Source organism: Nylanderia fulva, unplaced genomic scaffold, assembly GCF_048542155.1.
Source record: "Nylanderia fulva isolate GAGA-0341 unplaced genomic scaffold, ASM4854215v1 Scaffold154, whole genome shotgun sequence".
In the NCBI taxonomy this organism is placed as follows: domain Eukaryota; kingdom Metazoa; phylum Arthropoda; class Insecta; order Hymenoptera; family Formicidae; genus Nylanderia; species Nylanderia fulva.
Genome location: NW_028189773.1, coordinates 67,687 through 89,109, shown reverse-complemented (window position 1 = coordinate 89,109; position 21,423 = coordinate 67,687). Strand labels below are relative to the sequence as shown.

At 27.7% G+C, this 21,423-nt stretch overlaps 1 pseudogene across 1 annotated transcript; it reads right to left on the bottom strand.

The window, feature by feature from the left end:
• Positions 1 to 1,887: 1,887 nt before the first annotated feature.
• On the bottom strand, positions 1,888 to 21,300 carry LOC114939431 (lipase 3-like; annotated as a pseudogene). The gene is made up of 9 exons (XR_014924245.1): positions 21,172 to 21,300; positions 12,628 to 12,812; positions 12,087 to 12,201; positions 11,217 to 11,460; positions 10,960 to 11,128; positions 10,503 to 10,585; positions 3,066 to 3,167; positions 2,259 to 2,483; positions 1,888 to 2,082 (listed from the first exon to the last, which is right to left on the bottom strand). The product of XR_014924245.1 is annotated as a lipase 3-like (transcript).
• Positions 21,301 to 21,423: the final 123 nt, after the last annotated feature.

The following is a 21,423-nucleotide window of genomic DNA, read 5'->3' as shown; positions in this document are numbered from 1 at the left end:
ATTTATTTTCTGACAATCTAACTTAAATAATTTTATGTACAACATAAAGAAATCAACTGCCCTAAAAAAATAACACACATAATAATTTTTAAGATAAAATATAGAGCTATATACTATATGTTCATATATAAATATAATGATACATGTATAATGAATGGCGCAACTGCTTCTTACTTTTGCATATATTTTTGTACATACACAACTGTATACACAAGATGTACAACAAATATTAAATTCCTTAATTTGACGAAATCTATACAGTTTCGAAAAATATGTTTTATACAAAAGTTGTAAAACACTGTTTGTATATGTGTCTTGTGTATACATGTTACTATTTTATGTTAATATTCATATCTTATTTCATATATGTATTATTACGTATTTTAAAATAAGGAAAAAAATTAAATAACAACTAGCTTTAAACAATATTATAAATTTTAAAAATCGGTTCTAAAAAACGATAAATATTATTAAAGACTATTTACTTAACGATGATTTAAATTTAATCTGTGAAATTTCAATTTCTACACTAAAAAAGAAATTTGTTAAATTAACAATTTAGTTCAATACGTTCAAATAAATATTTTATTTGAAACAAATAAATATTTATTTGAAACAAATAAATATTTATTTGATATAAATAATACTTATTTGATATAAGAAAATCCTTTTCAAAACTAATAAATATTTATTTGTTTCAAATAAATGAATTATTCGAACGTATTGAATTAAATATTTGTTAATTTAACAAACTTTTTTTTAGTGTATTATAAACAAAAGAAAAACGGCCAGGGCGATACATACAGGGTGTCATTTAATTCGCGCCCACTAAGTAGGCTAAAGCTCAGCCTTTTACAACCCTACTTTATTGAATAATTTTTCTTTATTAGGCAATATAAAAAAAAATTGTTCAGGACTTTTTCACTTATTATTTTTTGTAAGAATTAACGCTGTGCACTTATAAATAGTGGACGCAAATTAAGTAACACCCTATATAAGATTACATTTTTTAATAATTTTTTGACAGCATTTAAAGAAATTCAGTTAACTGAAATAATGAAAACTTCAATCCTCATTTTATTTAGTTAAAAGTGTGTACTTACAGTGTTGAACATTGCTTCAGGATTGAATTCGGCTTTGTTCCAACTAGACCGAATTATTCTTTCCACAGGCTCGCTTGGTTCGGGGTACGCATCTCCAACAAGACAATCGTAGAACGACAGCAAACACATAAACCCGATCAATCTTACTGCATCCATAAGAATTCACTAAACATGGAATGAAAACGGACAGCTCGAGAGTTTTTTGGAGTATCGGGATATGTATTATCGGAAAAAGGCAGAAAACACACGAGCAAAATGAATAACGACTGTGCGCATTAACATTCTACTCACTATTTATTAATGCTGCATTGCATCGTTCACTTGTTGTGATGTTACACTAATGAAAAAAGAAATTACAGATAGATGGAAGCAGAATATAACAATAAACTAATAAACAATCTCATGTGTGTGAATCTTATAATATGTGCTTTATATAAAACATATGCACTTTGTACGAATAAAAATGCACATTCCCTGGGATTCGAAGACACGAAAGGAAGCACTGTTATCCTTTCAACCTAGATTAGAAGTCTAATAAAAATTGTAATTAGGAATACGATTTGTATATATGTACACGTGCATATTTTGGATATGTGTTCTGCTATTTTGTCGGAGTTCGTCATTTGCTGAAGGATCCCCTTAAAGAAAATGAATATAATCATTATTATTACTTTACAAGTAGATACTAATTCTAAATAATACTAAATTATATTATCAGCTTTTATAGAAATTAACGCAAATGTTGTCAATCGTATATCTGTTACTAGAGTTCAGTGTGAAATATTCAGATGATTAATGTATTATCATATATCGTTGTTATATTGTTTCAATATTTCCCTTTCATGATCTTAAAAAGTCTTTCATACAGAAATGTAGGCGCATCATTAGCAAATATAAAGTGCGCGTGACTAAAATTGGGCCATGGCACTTCGTAGAAATCTATTATGTTGGGCAGTAAATCGTAGAACTTCTTCACATCCTTGAAGAAATATTTTTATGAATTATCATGTGCTCGATAATTTCTCTTTTAAGCTAACTTCCCGATTCTTTACATGCAATTTTATCTATACAGCCGAGTCACTCTACTGTAATATCTTATAATTTCTACGCTTTTTTTTATCAAATAAATAAATAAATACTTTTTTCATCACTTACAATGGGAACTACCATCAAGTCGTTGTTGCCGTAATATATCGCCATCGGTAGTGCGATATTTGATAAATTGTACTCTGGAGGTTCCACCGACTTGTAGATTATGAGATTTTTCATGGCACCGTAATCATATTGACGAAACTTGCACGATTGCATTCTTTGAACGAAGTGCACCACCGTCTTAAGCGAGGCGGCGGGCAGGTGACTTGCGATAACGGGCAGTTGAGTCTAAATAAGGAATAAAACACATATATATATATATATATACATACATATATTTATCTGTGAATATATAAGATCCGATATAAAATCGCACGATTGCGCGGGCTTCAAAACCTGTATCTAACATTTTTTTAATATATATTTTTTTCGCGCGAGCTTAATAACTGTCTATATATATATACCATCTGTCTGTCTGACCGCAAAATACACCTTCATTAAGGGATCGATTTTCTCAAAATTGGTACCAAAATATGGTTGCAAATTTCTCGAGGTAAAAACATTTAGTTTGGAATGTTATCTCAAAATGTAGAAAAATGAAAAAAATATTTGTTAAAAATAATATTTATAAAAATCGAAATTTTTCACTGATTATCGCAAAACTCAATACCAAACATTATTTAATGATAATTTATTTTTGTAAAAAAATTTACTCAAATATCTTAAAATTTATGGAAATTAGAGCGACCAAAGACATTTCTAAAAAATTCAATTAAAAAAAATGAATCCTTTCATTGATTCTCGTCTTTGATACCAACCATCTTTATTTTATAATTTAATATTATTTTTTGCAAAGAAATTATTACTCACATAATTAAACTGCTCTGGGTCGCTACCGTAGAGCGCAAATATGAAATTATTGGCGCAATATTCCGCTTGATAAAATTCAGGTTGCGGCCGATTAACGTCATTAATGTGTTATAAACATCTTGCGGAAATATTTCGCCATGGAATAAAACTTGCATTATCGACTGTAATGAAAAATTTTTTTATTCTTGATGTAATTTAAACCTATACTTGTTCAAATTTTTTGTGGCATTTTTAGAAAATAAAAAAATAGAAATATTTTCTGTATTTCGTTATAAGAATTAAGATAATTTAGAAAAGTGTTAATTCATAACTGAACAATAATTTTTTTTTTATATAAATACACAACCTCCATAAATTTAAACGATTTATATTATCAATCAGAATAATGTAATTTTTATATACTTTTTCATGTTAAAAGCAAGTTGACTCATAAATGTGCAGATTATATCAATATTTTGAAATAACGTTAAATCATAAGGTTAAAGATACAAATATAATAAAATAAATTTACAAATGAAATAAAACAGTGCGTTATCTCAACGAAACTAAATTTTTTCGTTAGGATTAAAACCTGTGCACAAAGCACTAAATTTTTACTTGGACACGGCCAAAATTTAAAATTGGAAGGTCCCCCTTAAGGGGGGAACAGGGGATGTATGGAATTAAATCTCTTGTAGAGATTATTTCAATATTATAAATATTTATAAAATTTATAATTAAAATATTTATAATATTTAAATATTTTACTGCTTGATCTACTATTTAAATTTTTTTATATGCTATGATTCTAAACCAAATTATCTGAACAATATTCTAAATAATTTAATAAATATAACACATTTTATCTAAGCTGCAGATATAGATAATATATTTTATCATCTATATAAAGATAAGATGAAAATTTAATCTAGATCATATCTATATATTGTTATTTAGATAACAGCAAACACTAATATTTGTTAAAATATTTTTACAGTATTGTGTGTACTATTTATGAGTATTGATGGTGTAACTTTTTCTAAAGTGAAAACGTGAAAAGTTAAAAATTTCCGCCAATTATACATTAAGAAATCTTTTTACTTTTTTGTTTTTACTTCAGAAAAAGTTACACAATAATCGATACCCTGTATGTGTATGAATAAATAATCTGTATGATACATTTTAAACGCCTATTAGCAATATTGCAGATACGTATGAAATACATAATTTACGTATTTAACATATATCGAATATATATAATCATATGTATCTGATATATAACGTAAATTACGTATCCATAGCGCGGAAATTTATCGGTATTAAACATGTACTTAATACATAATTTATATGTATTACTGTATATCTGCTATATAGCAACATTACAAATTTTATCTATTTGCTATATGTATCTGAAATCTAAAATGTCGTACGGGTACCTTATGAATGTTGAATGATTTTTCTTTAACATTCTGTATAAATAAAAATAATGCGCACAATGTTCTTAGATCTTTACATATATTATTATATGTATATTTGCATAACACAACTATTGTATATGTATATACATATATAGCACATGTGTTTGTTGTGTATATAGATGCTACTATTACATGTAAACATTTATTTTTTTATTTCATATAGTTATAGATTAAAAAACACAAAAAAAATTTAATATAGGAATTAAACAATAAAAATTAAAAAAACTCTTTTAATAGTTTAAAGTCGCCAGTAATGATTAATAAAAATTAAATATAAAAATAGTCCTAAGAAATAATAAATACTATTATATACATAATAAACGATGATGTATAATTTTAAGAAATTTAGATTTTGATTTTGAACAAAAGCGACATTAATCGCGGTATAAGATCGCAACTTTAAAATTTTTAAATTATTTATCGACAGTATTAAAAAATTCAGCTAATCGAAATAATAAAAACTTCAAAGAATTAAAAAGATATACTTACGATTTTAAAGTTCAGACTTTTTATAGATATGTGGATGACATTTTTGTTATTTTACCTAACTCTAAAATAAATGAAATTTTAAGTACATTTAATAATTATCATGAACGATTAAAATTTACGCATGAAATAGAGAGACCAATTCTTCTATTAATTTTTTAAATTCCACAGTTATCCGCAATGGGAATGAATTGACAACTAATTGGTTTAGGAAACTTACATGTTCTGGCAGATACATCAATTTTCTTTTGAGTCATCCTATTAAGTATAAAATTAATACGATTTATAATTTAGTAAATCATGCAATATTACTTTTAAACGAACAATTTCATAATACGAATATTGAGATTGTAAAGAACATTTTAATTAATAATTGCTTTCCGGGTCGTATTAATAATAAATATGTAAATAAAAGAATTAATGTACTAAATAATAATAGAAATGTTAACCGTCACAATGCGGATAATAACGATAATTTGAATAATAATTTGGATAATAACGATAATGTGAATTCGACTCAAGATAAGAATTATGTGATTCCACTTCCATATGTTAAAGACGTTAGCGACTAAAAGGTCACTTAAAAATGCTAACTTAAATGTCGTTTATAGTTTGCCAAAAAAGTTGAATAGGCTGATAAAACGAGGTAAAGATTTAATAACTAATGATATAGAAACAAATGTAGTATACAAGATTAATTGTGAAAATTGTAATGCCTCATACATTGGACAAACGAAAAGACATTTATGCACTAGAGTGAAGGAACATGCTAGCAATCAAGAGACACAGTAGTGTCTCGCGACCAGTTAAGGGCGTAGCGGAGACACCGTGTTCTCGCGACCAGTTAAGGGCGTAGCGGAGACACCGTGTATCTTAACGCGAGTCGGACATTTGAGTCTTTATAATATTTCGAATCCTCAATAATGGCTGAAGCAATCGAGTTTATACTAGACTTAATCGATAGATTGAGTTCGAATTATATAATAAAAGTGTCTTTATTTCTGCTCTACGTGATTTGTAAGCAGAGATATATAAATGCAAAGTCGAAATATGAAATATTTCTATTAAGAAACGTCCCCGTCATCATTATCATCATCATTATCATCATCATTATCATCATCGACGACGCATACATAGTAGTATCGTGCTACACGTATTCACACGTATACAACACATGCGCACACATATATCACACGTACACAACACATGCAAGATGCATGTAGTGGTAATTTTGTCCATCTCGCACGTTTTACAACAGATGGCGATAGAGGCGCTCCGCCATATCGGCAGCGTGCGGGGTTATGTTGGCTAACTCTCTCTCTCTCTCTCTCTCTCTCTCTCTCTCTCTCTCTCTCTCTCTCTCTCTCTCTCTCTCTCTCTCTCTCTCTCTATCTCTCTTTCTCACACACACACGCACACACACACACACTCTCTCATTCTCACTCACTCACTCACTGTTCGTCTTGTGTACTTATTTAGTACATTCATGATCGGCAGCGTGCGGGGTTATGTTGGCTAACTCTCTCTCTCTCTCTCTCTCTCTCTCTCTCTCTCTCTCTCTCTCTCTCTCTCTCTCTTTCTCACACACACACGCACACACACACACTCTCTCATTCTCACTCACTCACTCACTGTTCGTCTTGTGTACTTATTTAGTACATTCATGATTAAACATCTATATGCATTAATGTGAAATTTACTTACAATTAGTTTACTTGAAATATTCAATCTCTAAAGTGTTTATCTTATAAGATAGACAAAAAAATCTGAGTAAATAATGAGAAAAAAAAACAAGGATTATTATTGTCATAATTTTTTATCAATTAAGTACTCTCAACTATCCAATAATTAAATAAATACGTACAAATGTGCGCGCGTGTACACACATACACATATTGATATTAAAGAGATTGAAAGAGAGGAAGGAGAAGATAAAAATTTAAATATTCACATATATTTTCAAATATTATATATGAATTTATAGTTTACATATCTAATTAATAATGAATTTCTAATTATATTAAACATATCAAAATAAAGACATACATGTATTTATCAAATGAATAAAATTATTGAATACAGACTTAAAAAATTTATTAAACATAGACTTAAAAAATTAATTAATTAAACATATTCCAAATTTAGAAAAAATAAACTTTATTTATATATGCAACAGCTTTTTAAACTAAATTTTTAAATTCTATTTTATATTAGACAATTATCACATCAACATCTACGTCCACATTAGCTGCACTGCAGACTACCTCTACAGCCACATTATCTGCTCCGCGGATATAGCGTTATGCCAATACGATACATTACATGTACTTACTTACTTGCCTTTACTGTACCAACTCTTGTTCTTTCCACGTAATCATGTTTTTACAGTTATCGATTGCTGTATATCTTCCAGCAAACTTTATTTCGTGTGAAGTGTATTTAATTAATTAAATCTCTGCGAAAGATTGAGAAGATGAAGGGATAATTCAAACTATGAACACATGGTTACATGGAAAAGACAAGAGTTGATACAATAATAAAGACATACATGTATTTGTATCCTGCTGGCATAAGGTTATAGAAGTTGATTGAGATTGAAAAATAATAATGAAAATAATAAAAAAAAATAAAGACACATGTATTTGTATCGTGCTGGCATAAAGTTATAAAAGTTGATTGAGATTGAAAAATAATAATAAAAATAATTAAAAAAAGGAAATATTCAATCATCATTTAAAAGCATATTTGAAATCTGTAGAATAAACAGTTTTTGTAAAAAATGTGGAGCATTTGAGCTCTAGTAAGTCTAAAAATAAATGTAAACATCAATTAATAATAACTGATGTTATATATATATTATATATATAAACCAATTTGTTGCAATATTCACTATAAAAGGTTGTAAGGGTAAGATGGCTAAAAGTGAATAATTTAAAAGATAGTTAACATAATTTTACATAAACTGAAATATTTCATAAAAGAAAATATTTGTAATATTTCGAAGTTTATGTAAGATTATGTAAAAATTATACCTTTACAACTTTTTATAGTAAATATTGCGAGTTAAATCGATTTATATGAGAAAAATTAAGGTAATTCTATTTTGAAAATATAAGTGACCTTTAAATAACCTTGAAAATCGCCGTTTAGGAAAAAGTCTGTGTCAACTTTTTCTTTTTCGAAATCCTGCAACTTTTATCTAAATTTAATAGAAAATGTATAAAAAATGCTCGACATTAGTACACACACACACACACACACATACACACACACACACACACATATGGGTAAATTTATATAAATAGGGTGCTTTAGGAGGAATGATCAGGATTCTAGGATATGATTGTACACATCATTTTAAGCAAAGAAGTTTAGATAAACATGTTTAATAATTGTTCTATTCCGGTCATAAAAATATACAAAAATGAATGATATAATCTCTAAAAACTCACCTTTAAAAAAAGGTAAAAAAAGGCGACCAGTTAAGGGCACGCCATTAACAAAAATTATCAATTGCAAACCCATGTAGAATCCTATCCTATTGCAAACCCATGTAGAATTGTATTAAAAATTATCCATTGCAAACTTATGTAGAATCCTACATTGCAAACCCATGTACAATAGAATTGTATGAAAAATTATCGATTATAAACCCATGTACAATCGTAACAAAAGTAATGAAATAAAAAAAAATTGCGCCAAGTGAAAGTAGAAACTTGTACCAGTGGAAAATTAAAGTTGCAGACATATATAGAGTCGTATAATGAATCAGTAAAAATTTAAATTTGCAAATGTAGAATCGTACCATAAAAAAACTTATCTTTTAAAAAAAAGATAAACAAGATGCCAAGTCCATGCGCCATGTGAAAAAGAAATAAAAAAATTTTAGTTAAAAAAACTGGGAGCGCTGCTAAATAATATTCTAACAATATTAAAATTAAATTGTTACTTTTAAACTCATTACAGTTAAAATATGTTTTGTGTTTAAATTAATTAATGTTACTTTAAGGTGCATTGTAATTTTGAAACTTAGCAGCGCGCCCAGTTCTTTTAACTAAAATTTTTTTATTTCTTTTTCACATAGCGCATGGACTTGGCATCTTGTTTATCTTTTTTTTAAAAGATAAGTTTTTTTATGGTACGATTCTACATTTGCAAATTTAAATTTTTACTGATTCATTATACGACTCTATATATGTCTGCAACTTTAATTTTCCACTGGTACAAGTTTCTACTTTCACTTGGCGCAATTTTTTTTTTATTTCATTACTTTTGTTACGATTGTACATGGGTTTATAATCGATAATTTTTCATACAATTCTATTGTACATGGGTTTGCAATGTAGGATTCTACATAAGTTTGCAATGGATAATTTTTAATACAATTCTACATGGGTTTGCAATAGGATAGGATTCTACATGGGTTTGCAATGGATAATTTTTGTTAATGGCGTGCCCTTAACTGGTCGCCTTTTTTTACCTTTTTTTAAAGGTGAGTTTTTAGAGATTATATTAAATTACATGAGTCTAATCATTCGGTTTTGAGTAAACACAGATGTGATTTTGGACATGACTTTAATTGGAAATCACGGACCATTTTACATAATGAGAAACATGTAAGAAAAAGAGAGATTGCTGAAATGTTCTTCATAAAGAAGCATGATAATACTGTTAACCTACAGAAAGACACTGAGAATTTGACAAATATTTACGACAAATTAATAAAGATTGTTTAGTGGTTTCAAATTTAGTCGTTGACGAAACATCATAGCGATGGGACGTGTTCCTCTTTTAACTATTAATCTTAAATAAGATCGGTTTTATGTTGCGTTAATCTCATTTTAATTGATGGGCATGTTTGTGTTTGTGGTCATAACTTAACATTTAAATATGTTCTTGTATGTTTCAACATTGTTAAAAACTATTGTTGTAATATTGTGTTATAGAATTCTCACTTGATAATGACCACAACCAAATGGTCGAAACGTCGTGAAAGTATTGAATAAAATTGCTAGTTACGTCGAAATCAATTTTGCCAAGGTTATTTATTTACTTACTTATTTATTATTTATTTATTTAACTTTCATAATCCAGATCAGCGCAATGTACCTATTATCATATCGTTGTTACATTATTTAAATATTTCCCTTTCATGATTTTAAAAACTCTTTTGTACACAAGTGTAGGTGCATCCTCGGCCCATATAAAGCCCACGTGATTAAAACTGGGCCGCGGCACATTATACAAATCTATTACGTTGGGCAGTAAATTATACAACCTCTTCACATTTTTAAAGAAATATTTTATAAGTTATTATACGAATTTCTTTTATATAATTAAATTAATTCTCTTAATAACTACTTATGTTATTCTTCCAAACTAATTAATAATTCTTTTAACTTCTCAATTTTATATTTTAATTTATTATGTAATAATTCTCATTTTATCAATGCATATTTTTTACAACGAGATTACTTGTACATATATTACTTACAATGGGATCGACCAGGAAGTCGTTGTTGGCATAAAATATCGCGATCGGCACCTTAACACTCGATAAATCATAATCTGGCGGTTCTATCGAATTATAGATTAAGAGATTTTTTGTGGCACCGTAGTCGTATCAACGAAACTTGCCCGATTGGATTCCCTGCGTTATGTGCACCACTGTCTTAGTCGAAAGACTGACAAGTATGTGACTCACGATTACAGGCAGCTGAGTCTAAACAGCAAATTAAAAAAAAAATTATATATATATATATATATATATATGTGAGTGTGTGTGAGTGTATACACACAATAAAAGATCAAGCTTCAAAACGTTTCCTTAATTTTTTATCTGTGATATATTCTCGTTCAACGGTTTGAAAATTGTTTGATATGATTTTGTATTCGCATATTAGAACCTTTTAAATTTATTATTATATTTCGCAGACGAATACTTACTCAGTTATTACTCACGTAAGTAAACTGCTCACGGTCGTAACCGAAGACTGAAAATATGAAAATAGCGCACATCTCCGATAGAAGGAAATTTGAGTTACAGCCGATTAATGCCATTGCCGTTTTAAAATTTTTTCGTGTAAGTAATTCGTCATGGAACAGAACTCGAAATATTGGCTGCAATTAAAGATATCTTCTATTCAAAATGCAATTTACTTAATTTTATTCTAGCTCAAAGTAGTATATTATATTTACATATTATTACCTGCATCTTTTTCACCAAATAAAACATCGATCGTAGTGGACCTCTCATATAATCTAAGAAAATTCCTGGTCCAAAACTGAACATCATTTTTACCATTCTAGCAATTTTTGGACGCTCTGTTGCCATTACGTAAAAAACAGATTCGCCCATAGAATGACCAATGTACGCGTGCAATGGTTGTGATCTCATATTTGTAATAAGTGTAATCATCGCAGGTAAATCGTAGACGCCTATTTCATGAAAGCTAATGAAAAATTCAATATTACTGACTGAACTAATATTGTTAAAACTAACAAGGGAACGATTGGAAGACCCTCACTGATTTTAATGAACTTGGAATATGTTTTGAAGCATTGAAAAATATTAAACCCGTATTTTTTTTAACTGTGTATCTTGACATTTAGAGGGTAAAACAACCCTCCTTGAAAAAAATTGTTTTTTTTATTTCGGTATAAGATATAACGATATAAGGTGAAAAAAAATGTTTCAAATAAAAGTTATATGGATTTTAATATTCTTTAAAACAGTGCAGTATAAAGAGAGAGGGGGGAATTTGACATTTTTGAAAAATTTGATTACATTGTTTTAAAAAATATTAAAAACCATCAAATTTTTATTTAAAACATTTTCTTATATCTTTTACCATTTCGACAGTATTGGCTAAAAAATTAAAAAAAAAACGATTTTTTCACACAAGGGGATAATTTACCTCCTAAATGTCGAGATACGCAGCTAAAAAAAAATACGGGTGTAATATTTTTCAATGCTCTAAAACATATTCCAAGTTCATTAAAATCGGTAAGGGTCACTTTCGACCGTTCCCTTGTAAGTCATTTACAAAGCATCGTTATTTTTATTTTAGGAAAATACCTGTAATCCCAAAATTTCCATTCTGACGGTGATAGGAAAATATGCGCTCTTGAATACGCAGTACCAGGAAAATTGCCCAATCAAACATCATATCCTTGATCTGCTAATAGGTAAGCTAAATTGTAAAAAAATAACATTGTTTATAATATTTTACTAGTACTTTTTCATCTAATATTTTATTCATATATTTAATCATATTTTTGTGTGCACATATTTTTATAACGAATTAAGAGCGTAATTTGATTTATAATTCATTCATTAATCAGATAAGTTAAAAAAATATATTTCTAAATATATCATATATACAGTAATTTCAAAATTTATGTAATTTTGGAAAGTCAAATTTTTAATTTATAAAATTTTCAAAAACTAAAATGCACTACAATGTTTATTACAATTGTTTATTACAACTGTTTATTAAAATTAATAGTGCATTAAAATGCTCTTTTGACATTTAAATTATAGTTTTTTTTAGATCTTTTTCCAATAAAAGTGAAATCAACGATACTAAAATGTTTCTTAATTGATTAAAAAGTCGTACCGAGTGCTTTGTCTTTGCCAAGAGTGACCCAAACAACAGAAGTGCAAAAAATATCATTTATCAGTAATACAGATAGAGAGTCGTTGCCACCTGGAATACGATGTAACGTCAAAAGATAGCCAGCCATCTTCTGTCGTTACAATGTGAGTTTCCGTGGGATAACCCGCTTTTCTTATTATCTGCGACTGAAGAATTAAGTAAAATCAGTATAATAAGTATATATTTATTTTTACATAATAATTGTGTTTCTATACATTAATAATAACATAAATATAAAATATTACACATAATTGTAATTAATATAAAGTATAATTATATAATAACAACAGTGATAAATATTTATAAAATCCAAAATAAATTTGAATAAATATTAATAATATCTAATAAAGTATATAATTATAATTTTTAGGGTAAAGTATTTTTACATAGTAAAATGTAAAGCTCAATTGTAATTGTTTTAGAAAGAAATTGTAAAGGATTATATTGTTGTCCATATTTCTTACATATGTATATCATCGCAAATGAAATAATTTTAATGATTATTGCGTTATTAGAATATACATATAATTATGTATTTACTTTTAATCATATTAAATATACTTTCATAAATATCATTAAAAAGAAAAAAATTGCATATGACGTGTAATATCTAAGAAAACTTTATTTAATCTATACTTATATATAATAATATATAAAGAGGTAAAGTTTGTTTGTTTCATTGTTTGGGGTAATCTCAGAAACTACTAGACACTCAACCGATTAAAAAAAATCTTTTATAGGTGAATAACTTAGATCTTTCTGAGTAACATAGGCTATATGCAATCGTCTTGCAAACTTCTAAAAATGTGCGCGTATTGTACAACAAAATTCTTTACGTTTTTTACGCTTTATATTTTTCCAACAATTTTATAATTTAACGTTGCAGCGTAAATAATTCATACTATATTCATACAAATGTACTGGTGAAGATTTTATCAAAATCGGTCGTGTAGTTTTTACGCTAAATTATTAAATTATTGAAAAATATAAAGAGCAAAGAACGCATTTTTTGTACAACGCGCACATTTTTAGAAGTTGTAAGACGATTGTACATAAACTATGTTACTCAGAAGGATATACACCAGTAAAAAATTTATTAGTTTCTCAGATTATCCCACACAATGGAACAAACAAACTTTACTTCTTTATATGTATATTAGTATAGATATAGATAAAAGTATAGACAAGTAAGTAAGTATAGAACATCGGCTTAAAATCTATTTGCCCCCTTGTCGCGTAAAAATATAAAAATGTAAAGCAAATCATGATAAAATAAAAAAAACACATAAAAACATAAAAGTTAATTTTGAGAAAACATTAAAAATACCAGCAAAATCTTTAAAAAACTAACATATGTAGATTATTAGTTCAAGTTTAAAAGTATATTAATATTATAGTATAAAAAATAATGTGCAAACTCTAAATAAATAATAACATACTAAAAATGAAAGTATATTAAGAATAAATAAGCTATAAGAGCTAACCGCGGATGACGTTGATTACACCGAGAATTTGCTTATTTCTCCTTAATCATTTGTAGAAAAAAAGGCGAAAAAAATAATGATCCGAAAGTCGTTGAATCAAAAACTGAACCCGAGTCTTTCGAATTTAAATTCCAATTGTTATTTGCGCATCCTCATAAATCCGCAACTATATACCGAACGCACAAAGCACGCGAGAAACAAGTGTCAGTTAATAATTTATAATCTACACAAATGATCAAAGCCGGATCTAGATATTTTCTCACACGAGGCACTATTAGCAATTGACGTCCCTTTTTTCTACATATGCACAAATGCATGTCAAAATAACATAAGCTTGGTAGGTACTTGAATTGCTACATATAAATATCATTTTCGCATTTTTATAAAAAAACTTTTTTAAAAAAATTGTTCAATTTATTGTTCATTTCTATGCCCTCTCATGTCTTTCATCCGAAACGAGTGCTTAGCTCGCTCTAGATCCGACTCTGCGAGAAACATTGAAGGGATATTGATTTGATTAATATATTTAAATCATTGAGAAGATTCTATGGTATTTAATAGCTGTTGGTCACCAGTCAGGAATGAAAGCCAATCAAGTGCAAACATCTATAAGAGGAGAAAACTTACTATGTTAAAAACAATAAAAATATTATGTGTTTTACTAAAAGTATTTATGCTAATGAGGACGGCTCTCACGTCCTCTTCGAAGGATCAGGAAGATTGTATAACTCAGGTCAGTTTCCCGAAAATTCATTTTTTGATACAATCTGATCTACACTTAAAGTGTGCTTTACACGATGCTGCTTTTATTCACTTTGAGTAAATTTCTTAATTTGTCAGCGAATCCGCTGATAAAAACTTTTTTCTAGATGCTCGTTTTTTATTCGCTAGCGTCTAAAATTGTGAAATCGCGGCGTGTAAAGGGTGCATTACACGATGCTGCTTTTATTCACTTTGAGCCAGCTTCTTAATTCGCCAGCGTATTCGCTGATAAAAACTTTTTCACATTTTTTATTCGCTAGCGTCTAAAATTTTGAAGTCGCGGTGTCTAATGTTTGCTGCGTCTGGTTGCGCTAAAGTGGAACATATAAAGAACAATAGCTGTGTATATTATTGGCCTTGAAACTGTTTGATTGAGAACGTAATTTATTGTGCCCATCTTCCATTTCAACATTTAGTAGTTTTCTATGCATTCAATTTATTCGAAAAAATTCTAATTTTCTATATCGATTACTTTAAATGATATATTACTTACTTAAAAATTTTATACAAAAATTAATAAATATAAATATCTAAAAAAAAGTATTTAAAAAAGCATTAAAAGGTATTAAAAGTATATATAAAAAATATTTAAAAAAGTATATTTGAAAAAAGTTTTAGAAATAACGTAGAAGATTCGATACTTATAATAAGTTCGTTGGATATTTTTGGACATGGAGAGACCAATCAACCGTAATTCTTTTTGTGTGTATATATTTTTGTATAGAGTAATGAATTTTTGCGATTTTAGATAATATCTATTAAGAAATATTGCTTTTATTTACTTTTACTCACATTTTATAATACAGTTAACGTTACATTTAATCATTTTTTTACTAATATTACAATTCAAGTTATAACCTTATTTACAATATGTAGAAATTTTATTATATTTAATATATTTTCTAACTCACAGTTATATATATATATATATATATATATATATACAATATTGCAATCAGGTGGCATTTAAAATATAATTTGTAATTATTATAATTAATTTACGAAAAAAATGTTATTTACAAATTACATGTCAGAGATGTATACTGATAATATAAATTTTCTTTTCAATTATGACTTAATTATCTATACATTATTTTTTCTTAACGATTGATGCATTTATTCATTATTTCTTTTTTGTTTATATTAATAATTTACCATGTGCGCATTTTACATAAAGAATTCAGCAATTCGACTAAATTTCTTAGATTTGATTAGTTTTTGGTATTACACTCTGTTGCAGTTAAAATAAAGAAAGTATTTATATTTACAATCTTTATACGGAGAAAATAAAGAAAATACGGAAAATATATTCAATATTTGTATATAAGGTTCGAATATAGATAAATTTTTACAAAGTAGATAATCATTTATTATATGTATAATTTTTTGAAGCTACTTTAATTTGTCAAATTTAAATTAAAAATTGCGACAAATATTGTTTCGATGTAGTTAATGCAATAAATAAATTGACAACTATAACTTGTAAATATTCGATCAACGTTTTGTATATTGTCAATCTTTAAATAATAGTAAGATAATTTTAATGATACTGCAAACGTATTGTAAAAAGATAAGTAAGTTTACTACATCGGGAAAATAAAATATATTATCTATATTATTCATGATAAATTTTCATGCAACAAATATAAAGAAAAAATCTTTCACTGGTGGATAGCTTAGATCTTTCTGAGTAACGTAGGCTACATGCAATCGTATTGCAAACTTCTAAAAATGTGCGCGTATTATACAAAAAAAATTGTTACGCTTTATATTTTTCTAACAATTTTATAATTTAACGTTGTACCGTAAATAATTCATACTATATTCATACAAATGTAATGGTGAAGATTTTATCAAAATTGGTCGTGTAGGTTTTACGTTAAATTATTATATTATTGGAAAATATATAACGTAAAGAACCCATTTTTTTATGACGCGTACATTTTTAGAAGTTGCAAGACAATTGTACGCATAGCTATGTTACTCAGGAGGATATACACCAGTAAGACATTTATTAATTTCTCAAATTATCCCAAACAATAAAACAAACAAACTTTACTTCTTTATATGTATATTAGTCTAGATATAGATAGAAGTATAGATAAGTAAGTAAGTATAAGACTTTGGCTTGAAATCTACTCGCCCCCTTGCCACGTAAAAATATAAAATTATAAAGCAAATCATAAAATAAAATAAAGAAAACACATAAAAAACAAAATAACAATTACCATACAAAATCAACTAAACTCTAACAGTGCTTAAGCTCGTATGTAAACAAACACAATGATAAATTATTAAATATTATTAGGCTCTGTGTAACGAGCACAAAAAATTTTTATTAGTTTTTAGAAAAATTTTTTTTAAATTTGACAAAACCAAACGTTTCGACCTGTACTAGGTCTTCTTCAGTGCGCAGTAATCGTTATGATACATAAATAAATATAAAAATAAAAATTCTAATACTAAGTCGCTATATAATGTCAAGTAAATTAAAAACTGATGTCAAAATTAAAAAGCGAAATACATTGACATTAAATTTAAATCATCAAGCATAGCTCGACACGAACAGTCCACACTGAGTGCAAAATCATATAACTAATCCGGTTAATCTATATTATTTTAAAATTATTATTAATAACTCAGAGTGGCGCTTCGAAATTGCTCTAAACCAACCGCTCTTCGTTGGTCGGCGAAAGGCTGTTAGTCCGGCAATGAACTTGTCCATCCTTTCCAAGTTTTTTAAGATGTTATGAACTGAATTTATAAAATTTTTTAAAATATAAAGTTAAAAATTGACTTATGTATGTGTAAAAAATTAAGAATTAAAAATTAAAAAATTAGCTAATTGTTGCTTACAGTTGTGTCCGAATAAAGAAATATGACCATGACTCCAATTTTTGCTGAATGTATTACTTGACTGATGTCGCGTCGTTTAAAAAGTTGAATATATAGGTGTCAAGTAAAAAAAAACATAAATATTATAATAAGTCTAACGATTTCCTATTTCTTCTAGAATGTCAAAATAAGCGTTGTTGAGCAATTCAGTGTCTGTATTATTATTTATACCAAGTTTTTGATCTTTTATGTGTATCATCTCCGAGATAAGTCTTTTGTGGTAGTTAAATTCAATATCAAGTATTTTGACGTTATCCCAATCAAAAGCATGCTTTTTATCGATAATATGTTCCGAAACCACTGAATGCTTAGAAGAATCAAATTTGATGTTACTTATATGCTCCTTTAATCTAGTACGTAATTTTCTTTTGGTTTGCCCAACGTATGAGGCTTCACAATCTTTACAATTAATTTTGTAGACGACATTATTATTGTTACTATGCGCATTTTTGTCCTTATGGACTCTGATGAATTTGTTAAGATTATTGAGACAACGGTACCCTACTCTAAAATCTGATTTCTTAATTGTCGATGCCATTGTTTCCGAGATGTTATTAATATAAGGAATGACAAAAAATTTTTTGTCATTTCCCTCTATAATTTCCTTTTTTCCATTGTTGTTAAACTTAAAATTATTTACTACTTTTATTCTCTTATTGATTTGTTTAAAAATTAAATTAATAGAGTAACCGTGTCAAATTAAAAAAAATTTTTTCTAAGAATTAATAAAAATTTTTTGTGCTCGTTACACAGGGCCTAATAATATTTAATAATTTATCATAAAAAACAAAATTTAAATAATAAAAAACATGAAAAATAAAGAAAAATCTTTAAAAAACTAACATATGTAGATTATTAGTTCAAATTTAAAAGTATTAATAGTATAAAAAAATAATATTGCAATTCTAAATAAATAAAAACATAAAAGCTTTAACATACTAAAAACGAAAGTATATTAAGAATAAATAAGCTATAAGAGCCAAACGTGGATGACGTTAATTACACCGAGAATTAATTTTTCGCTGTAACTAAATAATATGCGTCAACACAAATATTTTCTTAGCATACTACTAAGATTTATTTCAGGAAATGTATCTCAATCCGAAATTACTACCCGGGAAAAAGAATTAGCTACCATTGCTAAATTTTAGCTGTCCATATATAACAACCTGAATTTTAGTTATCGTGCCTAAATTGTAGCTGTGGTAATAAATATTTTTTAGCCATAGTTTAACGGAGAATGTTATATCTAAAAAATATTAATCGCCATAGCTAAAATTTAAGCATGATAACTAAATTTCATGTGTAATATATGGACAGCTAAAATTTAGTTATGGTAGCTAATTATTTTCTGTGTAAATTCACTTATTTCTTCCTAACCCTTCTGTAAAAAAAAAGACGAGAATAATGTTGGTCCGCAAGTCGTTGAATCAAAAATTAAACTCGAGTCTTTCGTATTTAAATTCGAATAATTTTTATTTACTCATCCTCATAAATCCGCAACTACATACCGAGTGCGCGCAGCGCGTAAGAAACAACTCAGTGAGAAATTCGTCGAATCAATGTCAAATTCGTCGAATCAATGACGATTCGATCAATCATTTCTCACTGGGAAGCGTCAGCTAACAATTTATAATCTATACAAATGATCAGTGCCGGATCGAGATATTTTCTCATCCGAGGCACTATTAGCAATTGACGCTTCCTTTCTCAACATACGCACAAACGCATGTCAAAATAACATACGCTTGGTAGGTACTTGAACTGCTACATGTTAATATTATTTTTGCATTTTTATAAAAAAACTTTTTTTAAAAAAATTGTTCAATTTATTGTTCATTTCTATGCCCTCTCATGTCTTTCATCCGAGACGAGTGCTTCGCGCGATCTAGATTCGACTCTGGAAGAAACATTGAAGGGATATTGATTTTATTAATATATTTAAATCATTGTGAGAAGATTCTATGGTATTTAATAGCGGTTGGTCACCAGTCATGAATGAAAGCCAATCGAGTGCAAACATCTATAAGAGGAGAAAACTTACTATGTTAAAAACAATAAAAATATTATGTGTTTTACTAAAAGTATTTATGCTAATGAGGACGGCTCTCACGTCCTCTTCGAAAGATCAAGAATATTGTATAACTCAGGTCAGTTTGCCAAAAATTTATTTTTTTATACACTCTGATTTACACTTAAAGAGTGCTTTACACGATGCTGTTTTTATTTTCATGTACATATATGTGTTAACGTATACTTTAAATGATAAATTGTATATCAATTGGAACATATAAAAACAATAGCTGCTGTGTATATTATTGGCCTTGCAACTGTTTGATTGAGAACGCAATTTATTGTACCGAACTCCTATTTCAATATTTAGTAGTTTTCTACGCATGCAATTTATCCTAAAAAGTTCTAATTTTCCATATTGATTACTTTAAATAATAAATAATTTACTTAAAAATTTTATACAAAAATTAATAAATATAAATATTTGAAAAAAGTTTTAGACATCACAAGAGAATAATGTGAGAATAAATGTATAAAAAATATGATATACATACATGTATGTTTATCAGGTAACAGAAGATATATGGAATGAATAACAAAATCATTAATATTAAAAATTATTATTTGTAACAAAATAATTAAATCAACATATGTTACGTTTGAGTTTAATTATTCATCCCAATTAAATTTAAATGTGTAACAATATAACATTAATCTTTTAATATATGACGTAAAATTAAACTTTACTTTTTTATATCATTAATTTTACATAAATAGTGACATGCAATATTAATATCACAAACAATTTATTGTCTGCAATATGTATAATATATAATTTAATCGCGGCGTTTAATAATAATAATATATAAAGCTCTCGTCAAGCGAATTAACTAAGCGACTAACAGCAGCATCAAAAAACGCTCCGTGTAAAGATGGTAGCGAATAAATAACCAGGCAAGTAACAAATAATTCGGCATCCTGCGCACATGCGAGAAAAATTTTTGCTCAAACGCTTGCGACTTTATTTTTCTTTATCAGCAAATGTGTAAATGATTTAACGGTAACGACTTCGTCAATCAAAAATTCGTATTGAATAAAAAACGAAAAGCTGGCGATAAAAAAAGCAAGCGACAAGCGTCAAATACAGCATCGTGTAGAGCATTCTTTACACGCCGCGATTTCACAATGTTAGACGATAGCGAATAAAAACCGAACATCTAGAAAAAATTTTTATTAGCGAATTCGCTGACGAATTCAAAAGCTTACTCAAAGCGAATAAAAGCAGCATCGTGTAAAACACCCTTAAGTATAGATCTGAGTGTATAAAAAAATTAATTTTCGGGAAACTGACCTGAGCTATACAATCCTCCTGATCCTTCGAAGAGGACGTAAATGCCGTCCTTATTAACATAAATACTTTTACTAAAACACATAATATTTTTAACGTTTTTAACATAGTAAGTTTTCTCCTCTTGTACATGTTTGTACTCGATTGGCTTTTGACTGGTGACCAACAGCTATTAAATACCATAGAATCTTCTCAATGATATAAATATATTAATCAAATCAATATCCCTTCAATGTTTCTCGCAGAGTCGGATCT